The sequence below is a fragment of the Wyeomyia smithii genome, chromosome 1, assembly GCF_029784165.1.
Source record: "Wyeomyia smithii strain HCP4-BCI-WySm-NY-G18 chromosome 1, ASM2978416v1, whole genome shotgun sequence".
NCBI classification, from domain to species: Eukaryota; Metazoa; Arthropoda; class Insecta; order Diptera; family Culicidae; genus Wyeomyia; species Wyeomyia smithii.
This window is the reverse complement of record NC_073694.1, coordinates 58203355-58229124: the sequence shown is the minus strand read 5'-3', so window position 1 is coordinate 58229124 and position 25770 is coordinate 58203355. Positions and strand designations below refer to the sequence as shown.

The 25770-nt window shown below is 38.7% G+C and overlaps 1 protein-coding gene across 1 annotated transcript in view; it reads right to left on the bottom strand.

Moving 5' to 3' along the window:
- LOC129716770 (uncharacterized) overlaps positions 1 to 2385 on the bottom strand; it is a 58391-nt gene extending 56006 nt beyond the window's left edge. The window contains exon 1 of the mRNA XM_055666609.1: positions 2351 to 2385. The gene's annotated coding sequence lies outside the window, so the exon portion shown is untranslated. The remainder of the gene's footprint in view (positions 1 to 2350) is intronic.
- Between the last annotated feature and the right edge of the window lie 23385 nt (positions 2386 to 25770).

Sequence of the window (25770 nt, the reverse complement as noted above, 5' to 3'; positions counted from 1 at the left end):
GTTGGCGGATGAGCGACCGGCAAAGATAATATTGAGTAGAGAACCGGATAGAGGCCGACGACTTCGAGGCAGACCGCGCACGCGCTGGATGTGTGCTGTCGACGAGGATACCAGAGCAGCGGGTGTAAGGGGAGACTGGAGTGTAGCAGCCCAAGACCGAGTTTTGTGGAGACGTATTCTGGATTCGGCTTAGGATCTTAATGATCTGTCGCCATAAAAGTAAGTAAAAAAGTGTGAAATTTCCGATATCGAATTTATTTTTATGCCAAATGTCTTAGAAATGCATGAATTGTCAAGATCGGGTGCTGTCTCTTAAAAAAATTCTTTCGAGAATCGACTTTTTAAGAGTCAGAAAGTTTTCTAACTCGAAGACTTTCCCAGAAAGCTTTTTTCTGAGAAATTTTTTTTCTAGAGAACACCAGATCTCGAAGTTTCATGTACTTTCAAGATACTTGGTTTTTTGAAAAAAGTCGATTTCGAAAATTTTTGTGCAATTTTTCATCGGTCAAAAAAATTAAACTTTGACCGTTTTGAGGCTTCACTGCCCGAAGTCCTGAATTGAGCTGACGAAGCGTTTGAACTCTACTGCCAACCGAAATTCGAAGGTTAAATTCTTCCCATACATGCAATGCTCTAACATAAAAAATTGGGACCATGGCTCTTTTGGGGGATGTTGAACCAACCCCCCTTCCCCTTAGCTACCCCACCGATTGGTATTGATTTTTTTAAATCGGAGGTTGTCACATTGAATTGTCGTCTGGGGACGATTTATTCCACCATCTTGAATATAACAATAAACTCTGGAGTTATTTTCCGGAACTTGGAATGGGACAAACATTATCGCATGTTCTGATTTTGGATTTTCGTTTTACACCCTCTCAGAAGGAAGCTTCCTCAAAGACGTAGTTCTACGTCAAAAAATTCATTTTTGACGTAGAGCTACGCCAAAAATGATTTAATTAGAGAATTTTGTTTTATGAAACTTCTGAATGACTCTTTGACTCTTTTATTCTGCTGGTTTACGGTTCCAAAATACCTATTTTAAAGTTTATATCACACATTTTTTGAATACAAACTACAAGGAATGTAATCCCATGCAGACTTTTGTCTGATACCGAAGAAACGATAATATTTGATTTAGACCTACATTACTCATCATTTATTGTATCTCTTTCCGACATTATAACCTCAATTTCACAAATATATTAAACAACTAACGAATGAAAGTTAATCTCTGTCTTCAAGAGGTCAGTTTAAATTCAATGAAGTTTTGAAACTGTTCTGTTGAACTAATTTGTTATGACATCATGCGTCATAACATCTCTTGTATTTGAGGCTTCTAATCAGTATTGAACAATAAACAGCAAAGCAGACGCATAAGCTTTGAGCTCAATTTGTCATTAAGAATAAAGTTTTGATTAAAACCGAAAATCGAAGAACAAGTTGGATTAACTTTATTTCTTTTTAGTACCCAAAGTACTCAAATTCACTGATAGTCGAAATCAAATATTTTAGAAAATAGTTCAATAGAACAGCATCATAAAAACGCAATAGCTAGCACGGGACATGTTATCAACTTGTTCGAGCCGCAAATTGTCAGTTTTCGTAGTGAAAAAGTCGATTACACGCTCAAATCTTAGTAACAACAGTGGGTTTAGTTACAGTCTCACCACGACAGGTTGTAGCTTTCATAACTATGTTGACATGTTATGATATTTGGTCTAAACATAGACCTTTTCGCTTACTCATTTTCAATCAAAAACAGAATGCTGGTTATTCATTCAACAAAGAATAAAATTAAATGCATAATACGGCTTCTGAAATTGCATATAAATTTAAAATAGCTGTACGCTGTTACTGATGAATCAAATGGTTTGCGCGTTTGAAAAACTGTCAGTCAAAATACGGCCCAAAGGTGTGAAAAAGAAAATCTGCACTATGGCCACGAGTTCCAAAACTAACACGTACATGAAATATTCATTACCAGCGGACGTTCCTATGTTTTCGAGAAGCAAAAGTAGCGGATTCCGATTAGTTACTCGCGTGTGTGTGCATGTTTGAAGTTCTGGGGGGTTAACAGCAGTTAGTCCCCATTTTTTCGACACCGTATCATTGATATCAATAATAATCATAACAAGTCTTGCAATTTCATATACCTGTGTCTGTTCTGACGTAATTGGAGTGATTTCAACCCAATCAAAAATAACGACAAAAGAAATTCACCACACATTCCGAACGGCTCAAACACACCACTTTCTCAAGAAATACTGTAGGTGGATGACTAGCCTAAAACGATTACATTGTTTTTTGTTCGCACAAAAATAAAAAAAAATGTCGCAAAGTTTCTTACCCTTTTTCTCGTGCTCCTTTTCTGTTCAACTCCGGTTGCCTGCTTGCGTTGCGGCCGTATGTGGGGATATTTAAAATTTAAAGAGCTCGTATACACAAACACGATACAATCGTGCATGCTAGCAGCCACACAGCGGAATATGGAGAGTGAAAAAATACACGATTTCGACGAACAACGGAGCTACGGTTTATCAAAGCGAATTTCGCAAACGCGCAGATATACAATACTCACCGTAGGTTTTATATGGCGCGTACGCGTTGTTTCCTGTACCATATGATGATAACGATGACGATGTGCGAATTTTTAAAATTAGCAGTGTATGTAACCAGCACACCGTTCCGCCTCTCCTATACCTCCCGGACAAAGGAATGAAACCGAAGAATGAGAATCCGGACGTCTGACGACTAAAACCTAAACAAATCATACCCCTGGTTTCGTACCGGAGAGTCGCCGCAGTTTGGCCGTCTTGGTGGTGGTGGAGGCAATATACGGGGTATGTGCGCGATAAAATCAAACAACATCGATCAAGTTTCAGGTCCGATGGACCACAGCAGCAAGCAGTAGAACCGTAATGATGCGAATTCACCACTTTTGACATTGGGGCAATTCACTTGAACACGCCACACTTGAGTGTCAAAAATTGCGTGGTAGCTTCGAAGCCGGTGCATGCCAATATTAGAACAGAACGAAGTCACGCAATTGTTTGTCACGAATAAATTTTCTTACAGCCGTAGGTCAGCACATTTAATCTGTTTTGGGACATTTTCAATCTCATCAATTCTACCAGCCCCAGTGCGTAGATGTTGCGGTAGCTTGGGCCCCCATAAACAGAAAAGCGAGAGATATGGAAAGAGACGGGGCGTGCAGTGAAAAAAACTCATCAAAAAGTTTAACCTTGAACGAGTCCGGCCGTCGTACTAGCAGACTTTTTGTAGATATTTTTCTTATATGATCGCTCCACACAGCCGTACATTATTGTTGATTCGTTCCTCTGCTGGTGGAGTGGCAGGCTGGGGTGGTATGAACGCACGGATCCTCCTTTCCAGATGATTGAGTCCATCAGCAGAGCACTTCGGGAGAGAGACCTCGCGAAACTTTGCTTCAAAAAGCAGGTTATTTTTGATTCCCTGATACAGTACGATTTTGGGTTTTAACAAAACGGTGGAGCAAATATTATTTATTCATAATTTTTTGTTCAAGAATCCCTGCCTCTAAGGAATGTGATTTGTCAATCATGTTCGAAATTGTTGAATAACTTTTCTTCAGCTTAATTGATAATCAAAAATGTTCAAAAATAAATAGGCTTTGAGTTCTCCTTGGGCGCATCCAGCCAAAATGATCCGGAAATACGCGAAAATTTAATCGGCTATTTTCTTGACTTAGAAGCAATTTTTAAAAAGGTGTACTCTACGTTATTTAAAGAATGATAGCATGAAACCTTATCTCGTGTCGAAAAACTGTCTAGGAATGAACTGTAGGGAACTAAAATAAATATACACAGAGAAAAAAAAAACATTTTTAAATAAAAAAGTTTAAAAAAAATGTTTTTCGTTAAAACTTGAAACTTTGTTGTAAACGAGAATTAGAATTTTATAGAAAGTCCATGATGGTAAAAAGAAGACAAATTGTCCTTGACGTAGACTTACGTCTTATGGTAACATTTCGAGGAAATAGTGTACACCCCTATGGCATCGTACCATGTTTCAAGGGCCGCCACCTTACATACACATTTATTTGACATCTGACAGTGGGCACAAATGAGTTCGAGCCCGGGACATGAGTTCACTGTCATTCTTTATCATTTGGTACAGGGATATCAATCGAAAATTGTCCAATTTTGAATGCTTCGACTCAATCACTTTCAACGGATTTCTTTCATTCTTGCAATAATCGATTGGAAATTTTGTAACGTGTCCGCCACAATGTTTACATTTGTGAAAGTTTCAGAATACACACTAAAACTCTGTAAAACACTCTCAAATCGTAGTATCCGTTCGGGGGTGGATACACTTTTTTGCGTATTTTTTACCATTTTTTATATAATATATCACAAAAAATCACAAGCGATGAAATAAATGCCGTATTTTTGTTGGCAATGTGATAGGAAAAAACATAAATTGATAAATCATGAAGAAATGCTATTTAAATTTACCTGATTTTCACCAGAAAAAAAACAATACTTTTTTAAACTTTTTTTTTTCAACTTTTTTCACATACTGCACACACCTATTGAAAGAAACACATTCACATAAGACAGACTGTCGTAGCTCTACGTTTACTTGCGGTTGTGTCTCATACCCAACCTCGCTTCAGCTTTTATTAAACTTTCAATGCCCTTTCAGATATTAGTATTTTTTAACTATTTAAGCTTTTTTAATCTTTTCAAGTTCCATACTTTTTATCAATTTCTGATTGTTAGAACGATAGCCGTTATAAAATTCCGGAATATATTTTAAGGCGTGCACTTTCTAAACCGACCCATTGTTTCTCTAAATATTGAACACGTACGGGCACTAATTCATACTTCGTGTAGTCGAAACGGAACTAATTTTCTTTATGGACACCGTCGCCTTAGCAAAACTGAACCTTTTACCGAAATACCTTTCGCTGAATATGAAGTGGCACAGTTTTTCAAAGAATTGGGGCTTTTTAACGTAAAATACTTCACAACACTTGTTTCGAATTTATTCAAGTAAAACAACGACCATTCAACTACTGTCACTATGATACACGCTTACACGGCGGTACTCAGAGTGGCGATAAATCAGTTAGTTTAGGGTTATTTTAACTTGTGTAACTACTGAAATAAATGAGTACTATAACATCCGAAAGCTGACTGTGAGAGCTAGCATTACTTAACAATTATCAGCTTTAGATTCACATGGTAACAGTTTAAGCGATTGGAAAATCAATCAATCGAAAAGCTAGGAAGCAGAAAAATATCTGAAAAATTGCAATAGAATGCACAATTAATTATATAATTATAATAGAGAACATGTGATTTTTCCGCATCTGAGCTCCGGTCATCTGCCAAATCCGAAACGCCAAAGGTAAACAATTGTCGGCAATGCAACTTTGTTGGTGAATTTGGTCATTGTTTAACACATATGAGGAAACCCACAGTTTTGGGCGTCGTCGGCTACAAGCCAGATTTTTCTCAGAAGTTTTTGTTTTTTTTTTTTTTCTGCGGGAGGAGGATGACGAATTAGGTCGTCGTTGCTTTTGCCGCCACGGCCGTCGCCGTTGCTGTCTTCGCGTACCCTGGCTGGTGGTCGCCTGTTATGTGAATAATTCAAATTGCGATATTTTGGCATTTCTGCATGTGTTTGATTATATACACTTGCGGCGGATGAAACTGATGCTGTGGTTTCTGTTTCTGTCATCTCGCTCGGTCCCGGGTAGACGAAGTTGGCTTTGAGTCTTGTATTTTTTTTTCTTCTCTAGCTCAAATAAGCAGCAATAAATAACGAAGTTTACGCGACTGTATGCAAGCACAATGGCACTCGGATGAAGAAGCTGATAGACCAGTTTATTTATTTTCAGTCTTCTTTGCAACTCGGGGCAGTCGCAAATTTCGGCTATTATCAGCTGGCAGTTTGCGTATCGTGGCAAAATTCGCTGTTTGCTTAATAAATGTACGTGTCCGATAGTATTTTTTTTTTATTCTGTCCTCTGTCCCAAATGGTTTTGATGGTGATGGTGCGGCTGCAGTGTGACTCTGTTATTTGTCGGCCAATCAAATTCGCACATACGCACACATGATCACGACCGGCGAACGTCAATGTTCCCTTAATGCGTGGTCATTTCTAATCAAGAAATTCGCGATCACATGTTTTCGACAACCGGGGCGGACGTGGAACATATGATTGCCATGATTCATCATGCCAGTACCAACGTAGAGAGAAGTAAGAAAAAAACCAATGCTCTCGCTTATATTAAGTAAGGAAATGGCCATTATGTTATATCCTGTTGTTTACACATGCTAAACTTTATCGTCCGTGGGTTATTTTTATCCAACGGGCAAGTGTTTATTGATTTTTACACAAACAAATTAAATATTATGAGCAATCGAAAGTAAACTTTTAAAAATGTTTACATGTGCATTTTAAATTCGTTAATAATTTCGAATGAGTTAAAATAATTTGAAATATTTTTGAATTGTTCCAAAAGACCAACTATGTAGTTTTTTAAATCCCATTTTAATGAAAATTTATTCACGCTGTGAATTATGTTGTGAATCACTTTAGCCTAACTAATTTACACGCTATAAATCTTTATGTCGGGTTTCCGGACTGTCATATTTGAATAAAGCTGAAGTATTTAATCATTTGAGGTTTGCCGAAACGATGATTCAGTCTCCTTAAGAACAATATCCAAATAGTAAAGGCTTGTAGCTTTTTCCACTCGACGAAAATACTTCTTGAAGTTTCAAAGATGCCAAAAAAACGATCAATATAAAAACCTTACAAATGTTCATGGTACAACTTCTCGATATCTCGATGAGTAAACTTATTACGTTATAGAAATATTAAAAAAAGGTAAGAAACAACTATAATATAAGGTATCTGCGGCCTCGTCGGGTCGCAGGTATTGAAGACCGGGTACATTTTGATTAATTCTCTTGTTTTTATGTCAAGTCAATATAATTTATTTCACCCGTTAAAGTTTGCTCTTTCGCATTAATGAATGTTGTGGTGCGGACAATCGTTATCGGCATATCGTAGATCCAATGATGAGCCTAGAAAAAATATAGTGAAAATATGGTCACAACACATCATCTGTTGTCAGTCACAAAAAAGGATCATGGGACTAGTATCGTCCTTCCAGATTATGTGGTCTGCAATCTTAGCCTTTCAATAAATCTTTCTGGTTACGTCCCTACAACTTCCGGGGAAAGGATGTAGGAATGTTAGTTCAACATCTACTCAAGAAAGTGCAAGAAACGGTCCGCTGACTTCCTTCTCTACTATCCCACATAGCAGAAGAATGATGAAATTCTTGAGTTTATAACAATTACACCGATGACACCCCGGTAAGCATACAGACGCGAGGCATACGGACGCGTGGCATAGTACGCTAGGCATAATGGACGGCAGGCATACGGACACGGGGTCATATGGACGCTAGGTCGAATGGACGCGAGGTCGAATGGAGACGAGGTCGAATGGACGCGAGGCCGAATGGACGCGAGGCCGAATGGACGCGAGGCCGAATGGACGCAAGGCTCAATGGACACAAGGCCGAGGAAAAGTGAGGCGGAATACGGTACTATCGTCATCATCATCACAGCCCTCTTTCAATAACATGTATGTGGCTTCAGAGATGTCAATTGGAAAACAATCCATTCGCGCCCTTCGGCCGACTCGCTGTTCGAGCGAATGCTATCCTTACTCGCTACCACTCGTTCGAACTTAACTAAAGGAAAGAAGCTCTGTTTGAGTAGACCTAGCAAACCAATAGATCGATAGATAGTTGTTTGTGAGCGAGAAGCCACCGCTTTCGACGGCGGGTCGACGGCCGGCCCGGACTATGGAAATCACGGCTTAGTGTCGCCTCTTTTGCTTACCCTCGATTATGCGTCTGCGCAGCATGATTTAAAAAAATATTATGCCAATATATTTACATTTGAACTACATACGTAGGGTAAAAAATATCTGAGTTTAATATACACGCAAAAGTTCAAGCTTACATCATCCGATGTGTGCTCTGAAAACGCACATTAAATGCTCTGGCTATGCACAAAAAATGTGTCAAAAGGATAACGTAACAGTTGCGTAATGATTACATTGACAGATATCGGAATCAGAATATGTATAATATACACAAAATTGTGGTGATTCGCTATACTTCGGTTTTGGGCAAACGATCAGGTTAGGGGCACTCAAAAAAACGCTCGTTACTTCGTTGCGTATCAGAAACTCGTGCATCCCTAATCACCGTCAGCAACCAGAACAGCTAATAGCGAGCCTTGTTGCAACAAAATGTATTGACACTGGTGCCAGTAACGTGGAACCGAATGCATATGAATAAAACCATAGTCGTCGTTAAATGCAAAATGTTTTAAACACATCCAATGTCTTTTCAATTGTTATTGATTCGATGATGTTTTCGAACGACTGGATTCATGATAGTGAACCGATCAGTTCATATTTGCGGTAACCTAGTCAGTACCAAAATCATCAGTATTGATTACTGCTTGCACTGCTTTAACGATAGCAGCATTCTGGAAAATATTACCAATACCAGTACGAATCTTCATGGCAATACTAGCATCAGTTAATACTTCAAAAGTGTTTTGATTTTGAGCCGTCCAATACATTGAACGTTCGCTAGAGCACCACACGCGTTATGAACATCACACATTCGTTGTACTGGTTCCGAAACAGTACAAAAAACGCTCTAGAAGACACAATATTGATGTGGTTACGCACAGTCCAACTTTTGCGTGTACAATTCATTGAAAACCCCTTTTTGTCAATCATCAAACGTGCAACATAATTTTCAATAGGCATTCTTATGCCATATGGATATTAGAGGTGGGCGAAACGGCTCTTTTGCAAGAGCGGCTCTGAACCGCTCACTCACCGTTCCGAACCGACTCATAAGAACGGCTCATGGTTCACAATGATTCACGAGCGTTGATAGTTCGTGTTTTCTTGGTAAACTTCGGGTTCGCGCGAACCCATGAGTTCTTGTGCGCTCAAAGAACCGTGGCTCTTTTTCGTGAGCCGTACGTTCTTTCGCTCTTTTCTAAGAACCGGCTCGTGAGCCGTTCGCCCATCCCTAATGGATATTGCAAATCCAGAACACATAGAAACGATAATTGGATCTCATGCGATCATACAACATCGTATTCGACCTCGCAGTCATTCGGCCTTGCGTTCATTCGGCCTTGCGTTCATTCGGCCTCGCGTCCATTCGGCCTCGAGTCCATTCGGCCTCCCGTCCGTTATGCCTTGTGGCAGTAAGCCTCGTATCCATTATGCCTCCCATCCATTAGCCCTCGCGTCTGTATGCCTAGCATACTATGCCTAACATCCGTATGCCTAGCGTCCATATGCCTCGTGTCCCGTCCCCAATTACACCAATAATATTTCGAGGAAAACAGCCTTTGTTACTAAAACTTTACGTAGAGGCAAACGGTCACAGCACTCAGTTGGCCTTGTTGCCAGTCCTCCACAGGCGAACGCGAATTTCACACATCTACAGAAATGGAAAATTATATATACTACTTTAACTTTGGAAAACGGTGTAGTAAAATGCTTTTACTTTCAATTCATTAAAATAATAGTACCTATATAAACAAATAAGTCTCGGAAGCTTTCTTTCTCTTTTTCCTATTGACGGTGAAACCCCAATATTGACGAGAATATAAATCATAGTTGGATGACAATAAAGCTCGGAAGGCAACATTTTACAACAGATTTTAAAAGCTCGAATTATTTATCGTAACTTCCCTTAACACTTGCGTACCCGACTCCTCCGGAGCCGAAAAAATGAAAATTCTTTTACCTGGCATTCCGCAAGATCTGAGCCGATTTTGATCGGATCTTTTTCAAAAGATCACAAATTTATTATAGTTTTTGGGACAGTAGGGGACATTTAGAAATTTTCCGTTGTTCCGGATTTATCGAGGGGAACCGTGGGGTAAGTACCCTTCCAGAGACACAGGCTGGAGAAAAAACGGTAGCGAAACCTTGCTCGATATGTCGCAAGCAAGGTTTCGCTACCATTACCATACAATTACGCTATAATAAACCGAAACTATACCAAGAATACCAGATATACCGGATATACACCAGACACCGTTTTCAATTCCGGTTAGTGGAGAATCCTCTTCAGACGATTTTTCGAATTCAAGATAGCGAGTTCCTAGTTCTGGAATGCGGCCTATAAAAAAATAACAGGGTTTCTTTCAAATACTATTTGAAGTACTTTTAGGCAATAAAAACATTTTCGAATTTAGTTATCTGTATGAGGTCCTATCCAGCAAATTTACTCGATGTGTCATACTTTTTTAGCAATGACATCCTCGAGACGACGCCGGACCGCCATGTGTGCACTATGTTAGACGGTGTTCACACTAAGATGAGATGTTTTGCAGGTTCTTTCTTCAACATACGTCCAAACCAAATAATCCAACTTAACCTGGTCCGGGCTCCATCAGCCACTGTTGGGTCCTATTAGACTTATCACATGGCGCTCCATCCTCCTGTAGCACAACGTATTGATCCTCAGAGAAGTTGGCCTCTACCCATGGAAGTACTCGGCCCTTCAAAATACCGATATATACTTGGGTATTTTTTAACACCAGTATTATTATAAACAGGCGGCATTTTCAAACCGTTGGACGCTACCAAGTGAAACATCATCACACCAGCCGGATGTTTGGTTTGGAACTTAAACTTTACTTTCTCAGGAACATTTTGAATTTTCTTCGGTGAGATGAACCTGTTTGTGCGGCTGTTGGACACAACAGCTTTTCGACGGAAAACAGGATTATCTTTTGTTTCCATTTCTTCGAACGAGTTACTCGTAGTTCTTTTATCCGCTCCGTGATCAAGTAGCGTTTCACGCTAATCGCATACCAGTCCCATATAAATTTTCATCGTTATTGAGTTAAATATCGCTATCCATCTATTTCTTGCTTTACTTTCGATTAAGGAAACAAAAAAGTATCTTTTATTCGAAAAAGTCAGAGAAAAATGTGAGGTCAAATTGTCCCATCTTAAAAATAATCGCATATCAGTCCCACCAAATATTTTTTCTGAGTATTGCCATATTTTTTACTGTTAAAAAATCTTAAAACAATCAATAAATGCAGGGTTGTTTCATTTAAATTCCACACAAAAGTTATATTAATTATATTAGTACCATAAACTGGGGTGACTTTGATCACTTTTTTGATTGTATCTCAAATATGTTCAGAATATACTGAAAACAATATTAAACGATATTTTTAAAATAAGTACTGGCATGCATTGAAAAAGATTCAATCACTACTTCAAAAGTTTAGCAACAATTTTGCTGTTTTTAAATATGCTCTAAAAATTTTACACCAATCATCATTCCGGGGTGACTTTGATCACTTCATTGTTTTGATGAATCTGGTGTAACACTTTGCTACTTTCACTAAATTGAACAGCCTTAAACGGCTTAAACGAGTTTCAAAATATGAAAAGCAATTTTGGGGCCATTCACATTCTACGTGAACAGTTTATAATGGCGAATGTACAAAATTCATCCAAAATTTTTAGAATATATATGAATGATTATCCACTGAGAGAGAAGGTGGTCTAAAATCATCAAAAACTAGTACACGAGGAATATGATTTATGAAATTGGCCAAATTTGCATGTTACTTCACGTCTTAGGTTTTGTTAAGAAGAAATATGTAATACGCTGTGGAGAATATTGGGACTCAACATTGCCTTTGAGGAAAAACTTGCAAAAATAACAATAAAATGTATTGTTATAATATTTGTTCATCTTAAGAACTAATCTGGGAATAAAATAAAAAAAACTTTACGTATTGCAACTTGTTGTTTTGAATCTGCTTGAACCGATTGTTTGTATGCAACAAAAATCGCCAAAAATACACTTTATTTTCAATTAATATTTTAGCATGAAAAACACTCTTTAAATATCAGGAAATGCATGAATAGCAATGCGAACATATATCCACGCAATTAGTGAGGATTACGACAAATCCCAAGCACTACGAGCGCTTTTTACCACATTTTCAAAAAAGAGGTACAGTGATCAAAGTCACCCCGGTGATCAAAGTCACCCCAGTTTACGGTACTGCAACTTTTTCTGAAAGTTCGTTCCCGGAAGGTTATAGCACAGACTAACAGACGTAACACTGGAACCTAGCTCCATCCACGTTCATTTCAAATTTTTAATCGTATAACAGTCATCGCGTGAAAACGTCGTCTGAGGCGCTGTCATGCAATCTCATACATATTTTGTAGTTCCCCATTTGGCACATGCAGTAACGCTGGCGTTGATGTCGGAATACATGACGCAGCGCATACACAACAGCAGATGGTGCTAGTGTTACTAACGTAAAGTACTGGAATCATCCAAACGATGTTTTTTTTTGGGCAGCTGCGTAGCCGCAAGGTTACAGAGTCCGCTTTGTCAAGCGGATGGTCATGGGTTCGAATCTTAGTAGAATCAGGCCATCCGATGTCAAAAAGGACTAAAGCATGGGTTTATTCTCAGGCTCCCCACCAGTTACCCTTCCTTTACGCTGAAATCTACAAATACCTTTGCGTGACTTCCTCTTAACAAAAAATAAGTCCCTCTTATCAATAAAACTGGCCAGAAGGACGCACGACGAAACTTCTCCAGGGAACAATAATTGGTGATATTTGGCAAGAGGAACGAGTATCGGTATAGTAGAACAGTAAGCGTGTAAGGAAGAGTGGCACGTTACACACAAGCACTGATGAACAATAATAATAAGCATGCCACTTCTCAATAGAGGTATTGCTATTAACAGAAGTGCGGGATACAGCAGACACCCGGGCATATCTCACAATAGATCTACGATTCTGGTCGCAGTGAGGAAGCCCATACAAAAAAAAAACGATGATTTTATTGAAAATTTGTTCGACGTGTTATGTCTGTTAGTTTGTGGTTATAGATTTCATCAATCAGAAGGATAATAGCCTTAAACAAAGTTGTTTTCTAGAAGGGGTTAATTTCCTGTAGATGATCTGTTCACTGCAAATGATCATTCAAGCTGAAATTGTCAGAACTCAGAAGAAATCGTTTTTAGTTGCTTAGCCAAAAACAGCTTGTACATCTTTTCATCGCCGTCGTTTTCCGTCAAGTAACTGTTGCAATGAAATTGGAAACTTCCCTTTCTCAATACCACTTTTCCAATATGCTAAATGCACGGGCTAATGCGGAATGATTTTACTCAGCACGTATTGCGAAACACTGAAGACGTAAGAAAGGAAATTATTCAGTAGCATATCCAAGATTTCAACCTTATATTTTACTTTTTCAACAACGACCTTAAAGTCGGGGCAAGTAATGGGTGAACGTCTCCGTCATTTTCCATGCAGCATATTTAGAAGCTGTCTGCGGTCATAAACATCTACCCATATTCAAAATACTTGAGAAAAATATGACTACTCTTAAACCGAGCGGTTGAAAGTGAGACTAATGTGCGATTATTTTGCTACTCGATGGCCTAAATAATCGCATATCAGTCTCTTCCTTATTTTTCATTGTAATTTTCACGAAAAAGGCAATTATTTAATAAAGAAGAAGTTATGATTGAGGTCTAATTCATTACATTATGTCGAAAAAATAAGAATAATCCACCCAAACAGGTGAAATACCCAAAACAAGAAAAAAAATATCTTCAAGCGCTGTTTTCTCAACTTGTTGGTTTTCCAGATGGGACTGATATTCGATTATTAGCAGTCTAGCTCTGTAAAGTGCATGCAAGATCTTCGCATGGATTTTTCCTAAATGTTAGAATACTTGGCAGGTTTCCTTGTAAAACGTACCGGGTTGCAAGCAATCTTTGCACGAACCGATTTGTTCCTCCTCCGCTGCTTAAGGCCATCCTGTAGAGACTTTTTGATGCGATAAACTCTGGCCAAATGACATCCAACGGCCTCGGCAATCTCTTTCGGCGTCTTTCGGGCGTACAGTAAACTGGTAAACACTTCTTTGGCGTACATTTTCACTTATTTTCATTAAACCGATTTCTATGTTTTGTTGCAGCACTTAAAAGTAAATGTAAACAAACACACTCTCCAATAAAACATTACACGGTGACAAAAAAGTCCGGTCACACTTTTTTGGGGTCGCCTGTAGCCTACACGTTGCATCTCTCTGGTGCCATCTATATGTCAAATGAAAGGGTTTACTTTGCTGCCCAAAGTGGCAGAGTTTCGTTTCTGTGCAGTTTTTTTACATTGAGTTGTGAGCCATGGCAGAGCAGTTGTTATTGCTGAATGTGTGAAAGGGTACAAACCCGGACACATATTCAAACACCTAAAACCGCTCGGAATCAACCGGAAATTCGTGTACCGGACCATAAATCGGTACCTAGAGACCGGAGGCACCGAGGACAAGGCACGATCTGGACGACCAAGGTCTGTGAGAACTCCTAGGCTGAAAAAGATTATACGAGACCGGATTCGCCGGAATCCCGCCCAATCTGCACGGAAGCTGGCCAGGAACCTTAAAATGAATCGAGAATCAATCCGCCTGCTTCTGCGCAAGGATTTGAAACTTACACCGTACAAAAAACAAGGTGGTTCATGGGGTTACCAAAGCTACAAAGGACAAGAGGTACCAACGGTCGCGGCAGTTACTCGGTTGGCGCGCAGATGACGAGATTATTTTTTCGGACGAGAAGCTGTTCGTTTTGGAGCAAACAGTCAATCGCCAAAATGATCGAGTTTGGAGTGTTAGCCTCCAGCAAGCGCCTGCGGACAAGCTGATCGTTTCCCGGCTCCAAAATAAGACGTCAGTGATGGTTTGGGGAGCCATTTGCAAGAGAGGTAAACTGCCTCTTATTTTCATCGGTAAAGGGGTCAAAATCAACGCAGCGTACTACCTGGACACGGTTTTGAATTAAAATGTTCTGCCTCAAGCTGCTGAACTATTGTTTGAAGACGACTACTGCTTCCAGCAAGATTGCGCCCCATCCCACACCGCAAAGGTTGTTCAGGCGTGGTGTGAGGAAAACTTGACCGATTTCATTTCGAAGAATGAATGGCCTCCGTCGTCTCCGGATCTGAACCCACTGGATTATTTCGTGTGGGGATACATGATGTCGAAGCTGAACGACTATAAAATAACAAATTTGGAGCAATTCAAGCGAGTTATCACGAAAATCTGGGACGAGATGCCGATGGAGAACGTGCGCGCCGCTTGCGACGACTTTCCAAGACGTCTGAAGCTGATTCGATCAGAGAAAGGTGGTGTAATTCCGAGATATCGTCTGTGAAGTATCTTATGAGTTCCTGAATAAAGCTATGAAAGCCAGATTCAGATTTTCTTCTTATTCTTTGAAATATTGAGATTTTCCTGTGTGACCGGACTTTTTTGTCACCCTGTAGATACACAAGCTAGCTACTTAAAAATAAACATTAAATTTCAATTTAAAAAAAAAAAGATTTGATTCTTTTAAATTTTTTTTTTAAAGAAACTTGACGTTAATACGCAACTTTTTTAAAAAAAGGTCCAGGATGGAGAAATGAAAAATAATTTTTTTATGGTAGATTAATTTTTTATAAAAATTCAAATTCAAACATTTTTCAAATTATTTGTATTTTGATGATTTTAGAAGATGCAGAGAATCATATTGAATCAAGAAGCTCTTGGTAGTTAACATTCTAAAGGCATAGGTTTTCGAGTGATTTCGAATTTAAGCTCGAAAAATTTATAATACTTAAGAAAATACACGTTTTTCATAATTTGTCCGTGGTTCTCCAGCATAAACCATACGTTCATTGAAATGCTTGATGAAATATACAATTCGTCCTTTGATACCAAAACGATTGGGCGAACGGTTCTCAAGAAAAGAGTTAAAATGTTTCTTTAAAATAAGCGTAAGCCTCACGAACTAAATACATTAAGAGGTGCTTTTGCACATGCTGTCGTTTACCATCTTTTCTCACTGAAACCTAGTCCCTTTGCCCTGGCATAACTCTACTAATCTAGTCACTGTCATAAAACTGCAATAAATTCTCGCGTATTTCCAGATCATTTGGCGCGATTCTGCTCTATAGTGTATTCGACATTTTTTTTAATATCTCAAGGAGAAACTCTGATACAAAAATTGATTTTCGATTAATCTGCCTAAGAGTGAGATGAAAATATTATTAATTTTATTACTTACCAAATCAAAGTGAAATCTTTAGTAAAGTTGTAGGTAATCTTATGTAGAAAAACTTTGCTGAAGGCAATTTGGTTCTATCTAATGAAAAAAGACCACATACAGGTAGTTTTATACACGCGCATTCTCAAAATGTCTAAAAAACAAATACCCATAAACTTTTTGGGGTGTGATTTCAGAGGCCTACTATGTTCATTCTTTCATATTTGAGAAATACTGCCGAACATACTTCAAGCATATTTTTAACTTGTTGCTATGTTCTATGATGTTTTTGATAAGAATGCTCTTTTTAAATCAAAACTTGTTTTAGCTGAGAGGGTGTTCAAGTGCGGTTTATGAAAAAAAAACTTGGTTTGGAACATCAAATAGATTGTTCAGGGGTCAAACTTTAAGTTAATTTGTTTTTCAGCTCCCATGTTCTCTCGGCAAAATTAAATTTTTGTACATTCTTTCAAACTTCCGCTAAGTGTAACAAAATTTATGGACACTCCCTAAATTATCAATAGTAAGTAGAGATGTTGACAAGATAACCAATATGTTGTTTATAGAAGTTTCCATACAAATTTTGGAGTTATTTGTAACATAATATATATATATATATATATATATATATATATATATATATATATATATATATATATATATATATATATATATATATATAGATCCAGAACGACTCCAGCATAGCAACACGGCGACATCGACAACTCCACCAACGGACGTTGTACCCCTGATACCCCTGACGCAGCAGAACCGAGCTGGTAGCAGCAACCACGACAACGACAGCAGCGACGGCAGCAGAGCGGAGCCAACAATCCTTACGCAGCAGTAATCCAATCCATCGATGAGTAGGGAACTTATATTAACTTTTCAGGAGCTTTAGTTCCAGTGAAACGTTTGAAGTGTGTAGAGGTTGTTCTCGTCTTAGGACGTAAGTAGTTTAAAAGACTTAGTAAAAATCAATGTGTTAAGAATCCAAGTGTTTTTTTAAAACCCTTAGAAGGAAATAACTTACATAAGTATATATATATATATATATATATATATATATATATATATATATATATATATATATATATATATATATATATATATATATATATATATATATATATATATATATATATATATATATATATATATATATATATATATATATATATATATATATATATATATATATATATATATATATATATATATATATATATATATATATAGAGTGACGCTATATCGAAGGTACCTTATAACGAGGGTACCTTATATCGAAGTTTGCCTGTGTTTGGTCAATTTTGGCTGTTTCCTGGACACCGGAAGTCACCATCTTGAATTTATAAATGGTGTCTGGAGTTGCTTTCCGATCTCTGGTCATCATCCCGATTCCGGAAACACCCATACTCGATGGTATTCAGCCAATTTTTGTTCGTTTCCAAATACCAGAAGTCGCCATTTTGAAATCCGAAATGGCGTCGGAGGTCGTTTACCGGTCATCATCCCGGTTCTGAAAATAATTGTAAGATTCTGTTCAAATATTCATAACATTCCTCAGTTTCGGAAGATATACCCGAAATCACGGGTTTCCGGGAACGAGAAAATTCCTCCGGAGCCCGGAGTACCCGAGGTCGGCATGTAAAAGCAAAGCCTTGGGGCTACATTCCGTATCGGAACTCAACCTTCGGTTTTACTATACATAGAGTTCGCAGCCGACTGTTAAGTGTACAGGACAATTGCGGGGCTAGCGCTACGATCCTACTGACACTAACAGCCGGGACTCGAACATACGACGACTATCTTGTTAGGCCAGCATCGTACCTCGAGACCAGCTGGGAGTCGGCATGTAAAGGATTAAAAAATTCAAAAATATGCCTTCAGGTTCAAACTGGAAAAGAATGAGAGGGTAAAGCTTTTAAACTATTCCTGTGAATTATGCTGCGCTTAACCAGCTCGGAAGTGCGTAGTCATCGGAGTCCTAAATGAAGTTTTCCCGTAATCAAACGTAGAAGGACGAATCCAGCGAGCAATTACTTTGTGGACTTTGACGCACTTCTACCTTTGCTAGGATCATCAAAAATCACAGGAATAGTTAGAGAGCTATAATTTTTAGCTCCACAGCAAAACCTGTCTTGACTAGTGTAATAAAAAATATAAAATCTATAAACAGCTTATTTATCTGTAGAATTCAGTTATCTGGAGTAAAAAACATTTCTCAAAAAGACGGATAAGCCAGTTTAACCTGTAGATAGTTTGTTAAAAATTTTACAAATGGTCAGTTAAAAAAAACTTCATAAGTTTTAAAGTTAAAAAGAAATAGTAGAAATTCTAAAGATCTGAAAATATACGTTCGATAAATTAAGCTTGAGTTTGAGTGACTGCGCAACGACTGTGACTGTGCATATATGTTACCGTGGTAAGTGACGGGTTACCGTACTTTTACTCTTCCATCAACACGCCTATATGTAGACTCAACAGCTCTCCTTAATCGAACCTGTTAAGTATCGGCAATTATCGGCAATTATAACTGCCTGGAGAGGAATTCGCACTAGAATTTAGTGAGACGGAATGGTCAAGTAGGGGGTGGGAGGGAGCCTGAAAATAAACCCATGCGTAAAAGTTCCTCTAACACCGAACGGTCTGATTCTACTACTCATGAACTCTTGAACAATTGCATGTCAAAGCAGAATCTGTCTAGCCTTAATGTACTACGAGCTCCCCTATCTGTAAATATAAGTTCAATAAATTGAAAAAAAAATGTACAAATTTAGAAAATTTGAAAAAATAGGCAAAAATGGTAATACCTTGAAAATTAACCAAAATCTGGTAATTTTGTGAATTTTTTGCAGTCGTAAAATAAATTAGATCTTATGGAAATTTACAAAAACTTGTGCTAAATTATTTAAAACTAGCAACGAATATGTAAAATTTGTGGATCTTGTAAATTTGCAAAAACACATCATTTTACCAATTTTAGACATTCAAAACGCGTAAAAAACTGTGTGTTTTAACATTCAATGATTCTATGTTGTAAAAAATTGAATCGCATTTTTATCATTTTACTCAAAACTGCTCATAAGCCTCGATACGACTCGACTTCTGTTCGAAGCCTGTCCATTTAAATGTACTTCAAAAACTAAGCAACATTGTTGTTCACAACATCATGGAGGTGAGTTAGCTTTCTAATCATTCTAACGAAACTTGAGAAAGAGTTGACATTATTATTTACAGAAAGCTCTTAAAATTCAATGAAGTGTAATGACATGAAAAGAAAATAGATTTTTTCTATTATTATTCTAGAGGTGAAAGACATTTCTATGACTACAGCTTTGCTGACAACGACCACCGCGTTGACATTTCAAGTAGCCTTAAGCTGGCTACTTCAAAAACGCCTTCTGCCATAGAATCAATAAAGCGCAGAATGTGAATTGACGCTCTAAAAGACGCACTTTCCTAATTTGCATTCATCTCCTGTCACCGCGAAAAATCTACCGTTACGCGCACAAAAACAAACGCCCAAACCGTTCAAGATAACCGTACGCATAATTTGCGAAAACAAAAAAAAAACACGCATTCGCAAAAAAAATTAAAGGTACAAAAAGCCCGATGACTTCATTAAGCAAACATTAGCATGCGTAACTGCGCAGATTGGCTGGGAATCAATTTGCGACCCAGAGAATCCATTCCGATTATAATAGCAATCCGGTGGCGGCCGTTAGCAAATTAAAATTCGCCAAAAAATAATAGCCTGCGTATCGAAATGCGTACGCGCGGAAAACAACAACAAACTAGGAGTCCACGCAGGATATGATCGTTCGATGGCGGTAGTAGAATACGAAATTAGGCTTCTCGTCAATCGCCGGTTCCTGTCCTCTACTCTGGACCCCGTTTAAAATACCGTTGATCCCGTGGACCCAACCGGCGATGCGTAAACGTGCGTAAGGACCGTTAGTCCTGACCATCGCCCCCTGATCCATTCTGCCAAAATTTCCCTCCCCCTAATGGGATGTCTTTTCTACGATGAAGACACCGCGCGACTTGGTTATTTAATTACTGCAGCACCGTCTTCACAGGTTTGCCGAAAATTGGCGAAACGCGCGTGGTTTGCCGTTTCAATTTTGCAAATGCTGCGATTCCCATGCAAATGGACAATAAGCTTATCGGCTTTTTTGTGTGTTTTATTCAGTCGGAAATTTAATTACCACGCGGAAAGGGCATCTGGTTTTTAGCGATATCCATATGTGAATGCGTGCAAATTTGGTGTGCCGAATAAAAAGTGGCTCAAAGAATCGTCCAGAGCGTGCCGATGACCTGCCTAATGGAATTGAATCATTAGAGAGGCGGATAATTGGAGCAGTTTTCCCGTCTCGCTCGGTCGCGAAACACGGTATGTGTCTCTTTTTTTTGCTAGAGATGAGATTGCTATGCATAGTTTTTCACCAATTTAGTCCAACTGCGTCGTGCGAAACCGTTATTACGACAGGATGCGTAGAATAACGGACCTGTGTGCGTGGCTTCAGTTTTTGTGCTCTTCAAATTTTGACGGTATTTTAGAAACGTTACCCGTACCAGGAGAGTACTGAATCTTAAAAATAGCCGTCGCTATCTCGCGACGATAGGGCGACAAAGTAAAGTCAGCAATTATGATAAGATAGAAAATTGGTGCCTCGTTTCGAAAAGAACAGATACAGATGGCTACTTTTGCTGCACATTCCGACGCCTGCGACTGCTTGAGCTCACGAAACAAGGGGGTGGATTTATTGTCACTCTTTTCCTTGCAGCTCTATTTTCTCTTCAATTTATCCAGTGCAACTCTTCAGAGGGTCTTGTTTGTTGGCAAAGTTTATCTTGTTAACCTCTAACCTTAATAGAAGCTGTTGGGCTTGTTCAACTCTAATATCTATTGTTGTTTTATTTTTTTCCCACGATGTTGACTCTCAACAATTATTGATTAAAATTGTCCTAATTCCAAAGAAACAAACATTGTTCATAACACTTTAATCTCTGTTATATGGATTACCATATTTATCTAACTAATTGTTATTTTTTTTATTTTTATATTTGCAGGTATTTTTTCAACCCACTTGTAGCATCTTCTAAGTTATAATTGAGTCGAGAACAAGTAAGTTTAGTAAATTTTTATTATAGTTCTCCACAACAAACTATCAGTACAAAATTAGGAGCCATCCACATACCACGTGGACAGATTTTTAACGATTTTGTCCCCCCCCCCTCCTCCTCCGTGGACAACAGTCCATATAAATTCTAAAAAAATTGTATGGACCGTGGACATTAGCGCCCCCCCCCCCCCCCCCCAAAGCTGTTCACGTGGTATGTGGATGGTCCATTACTAGCAAGTTTGATCTTTTTAAGTTTTGCTAATATGGTTTACAAAATTTTTGCCTTCGAAAACCACAGGCATACTACCTATTTTAAGTCATTTTTTAATCAACATCCAGAAGACTAGAGCAATATCATTTTTTTACACCATTTTACGTATCATAGATGTACGAAGAAGAAAATCTGTAGATTAGAAGTTAGAATTGGAGTGCTGACGTAATAAAGATTCTGGCAAAGCTTCACAACATTTTTTCGCTTAATGAAAAATCCGTTTCATGAAAATTATATAGACGGAGTTGGGATTTCGCTACAACTCGACTAAATGTTGGCAGCACTCTTTCGGGATTCAATAAAACTTAAAGGCAGCCATTTTGATTATTCGCATCCGCTGAATGGGGACACCAATCGCTCGAAGATTTTGTCCTATTTTATATCCACAATCTATTAAGTTTTTTTTCTCTGATTTTTTTGAAGTAGAATACTTCTCACAGGAAGTTCGGCTACATAGGGATGTGAAATGAAAACCAAAAAAAGTGAAAAATATGTCCAATTTCAAATGCTAATAAATCGGTTAGTATTCGATGGATTTCCTTCGTTCTTGCAGCAATAGATTGGAAAATCTTCTAAGATTCTTCCCAAATGAAGATAATTGTAATTTTATACTTCAAACTATTGTACTATTGAAAATAGTCAAGCCTTGCATAGCATAGCATAGCATATTTAATCGCCCGTGTGTTGCCCGCGATTGACCAGAATCAGCTGGAATTGCACAAAGAACCGTCAAAATGGTGCCTAGGAGTAGCAAGCCATTTTCAGTGTACAATTCCTGGTGATTTTTCTTTTCACTGGTCAACAACGTAGCTGGCCACGCCCAATGCAGATCAATAGAGGACGGGATATCGGGAGTGTTAGTTTAATACTTGTTGCTACTAGAGACCGAGGAATCATCTGCATCATCCACAAGTATCAAAGGAAGGTATTAGTGTTAGTGGAAAGGAATTGATCTGGATCCATCGAGGTTGATGGTGCGATCTTTTCTACACAAATTCGCGCCCGATATGGATATTTCTCGGTCTCTGCGCAACCGGCCATCAGAAGACGATATAAATAGAACCGCATCACGATCGCTGTATCGGCATATAGGAGAATCGAAGTTTCTAGGTATCACCGGCAACCAATCGTTAACAGTCTGTATCACACCAAACTTCGCGTTTCATCCCGTGAACTATTAAAATTTACCTCGAAACGAATGAATTTCGTAAAACGCACCGCACGCCGAACGCAAACTACTGGTACCAGCTCAAAGAACCGTTAGAGCGAGTAAAAAAAACCCACAAGGCACAGCCGAGCATTATACGATGTAATGGTCATTGAACTCCGAAACCGCTGTATTAAGATAGTTACACTGAGCGCTGTCAAAATAACGTGCGCGAAACTGAGCTGACCTCCCCGAAGCAAACAATAGCGTGCCCACTACACTCCGGAAACCCTTAGATAAACAAAACTCACCCGGGCCGATGATGCGTTTCACCGGGGCATAATGCACGACCGCTCCATTTTCTCCTACCGACGCATACGCGACACGACGTTACGCACCAAAGACCTACTGAGTATAAAAACTGACAAAGTTCCATGCATTCATAGCCCAAAAACTTAAAAAAATGCAAAAAAGCATATTAAACGAAACAGAGTTCCAAATTTATTATTAAAATGCCAAAATAATTGCAATCAAAGTTCAGTTGTCGTGAACTATTTTCACGCCCAAAACGATTTCAACATAATTAAATAAAAGTTACTTATGTATATCAACATTTGTCCAAAAGCTAGGAAAATCATAAAACAAGAACATAGAACTGAATAAAATGTCACCGCCCTGCCAGGACTCACAATTGTAGACGATGCATCAATCGCATGCCGCATTGTCATGCTCGAATGATAAATTTTGAAACTATATTGTAAAACTGTCAATTTTGACCTGTGAGACTGCATCGCACAATCTGGTTTGTAAATATAAAAAAAAACTCTACCCGCAACCGAAAAGCTACCACACTTTGTGCACCCAACAGATGACACATTTACACTTCTGAAAAAGTCCAAAACCCGCTAAAAACCACTACACACAGAGCCTATGCATTCTTAAAATATTTGATACAAAAACTTATCCTCATCTGTTTTATTTTGGTTATGCCTATGCCAGCGAAACAAACACCGACAAGCACAGCGCAACACTTCTCTCTTCGCTCTCTCTCCAGATATTATCGTTCTCTTCGCTCACACCGCCATGCATTCCATTTTCGCATGTTAATAACGAACCGCTAGTTAGCGCGACGCACAAAGTAGGCACTCACACTGACGCAACTTAGCTGGCCTTACAATTTTCAATTGCAATTCGAGGAAAAATTATCACTTTCACGCAAGGAACACTGTGTTTTTTACAAAACCTTCACTTTTCTCATTTTGACAAAGCATCACAGATCACAACTTGACACTTTTTAACAAGTTTGGCCACTTAAATCACTTATAAATTAATAAATTAAACGGATAGCTTTCGGGGCACGTATTATTAGTTAGCCGTGATGCCAGCCTCCCCTCTATTGAAAATAGTCAAGCCTTGTCAAAACGAAAAATTCGACCTCTGATTGGTCGTTATATGATTGCTTCCCAAGCACGGTCGACAGAATCTTATACCTTGCAATTGAAAATATGCTATTTGGCCTATATAAGAGCCTGTTTCAGCCGAATCCGCTCATAATAGTTCTAGACAGCGACAACAGCAGTCATCCCTTAGCAGCAGCAGTAGAATTGCAGTGGATACCAGCGATAGCGGATAGCGGCCACAACTGTGGCGTAGCAATGAATAGCGCACTAGTTGCAGCGAATCTCAGCATCGATAGCAGCTGGGCCAGCTGATGCAGGGACAGCGGATACCAATGGCAGCGTATAGCGGCCACAACTGTGGCTTGGCTACGAATAGCGTAGCAGTTGCAGCGGGTATATCTGACCATGAAGCATTTATGCAAAAATTGAATGAAAATTGTAATTGCAGCAATCGGCCTTTTTCAAGGATACTAAATGTATTTGGAAGAGCATAATGAATGGTTATTAATAAACTGCAACTGAGGTTTGATGCTGTTGCAATTGCACAGCAGTGTGATGTTTATTACGATTGGTTGATACTGTGCATAACAAGCGGTACGAAACAAATTCGATTGCAAAATGACTGACATGCAAGCAGCCAGGTTGTCTTGTAAAAGTATTCTACTTCAACTTTGCGGTCGTGGCTTTGCATACAACCCTCCTGTGATTTTTTTTTCTGTGTGGACTCATCACTGCGACCAGAGCTCAGATCTATTGTGATATTGCCCAGGTGTTTTCTGTACTCCGCACTTCATATTATTAGCAGTAACACTATTGAAGTAAGTGATACGCTTAACATACATATCAGTGCTTGTGTGTAATTTACCTTTCGGTTTCAAGCTTACTACTCTACTATACCGAGCCTCTGTCCATCCTAACAATATCGCCTAGTTACAATTCCCTAGAGAGAACTTTCATATGTTACTCACACCAGTTTTATTATAATAGGGATTTATTTTTGTTAGGAGAAGAGTCAACAGGGGTACTGTAGAATCCAGATTGGAGGAAGGGTACGTGGTGGGGAGCCTGAGAATAAACCCATGCTAAGAGTCGTTTGACAACCAAATGGCCTGATTCTACTAAGATTCGAACCCACGACCACCCGCTTACCAAAGCAGACTTTGTAACCTTGCGGCTACGGAGCCCCCCGTTAAGTTTTTTTTCTCTGATACTCTGTGATGCGTTCTCTGTGAAAACGCTATTTTATGTTCGCGTCACCACAGCACACATAAAATAGCGTTTTCACAGGTGACGCATTAACTATTACCGAGTCTTGTGAGTTGTGCTTATGGAAATTTGAAACAATGTCTCTCTACGACTAAGGATATAAGAAGTATATCATCTCGTGGTTTAGTATCCTACAATTCTTGATACGAAAGAATTGTTAGTTTCTTTAACATACAACCATTTCAAACATCAAAATATAAACCAGCAAACGCAATGCACAATAGAACATGGCAACTCTGGTCAAGACAAAATAATGACTCATGAGTTGACACTAGGGAAAGGGCAGCTATAACTGGTCAGGAGGGTAAAACCGGATGATGGCCGTTTGCTAGGAAAACGGTAACTTTTTCAT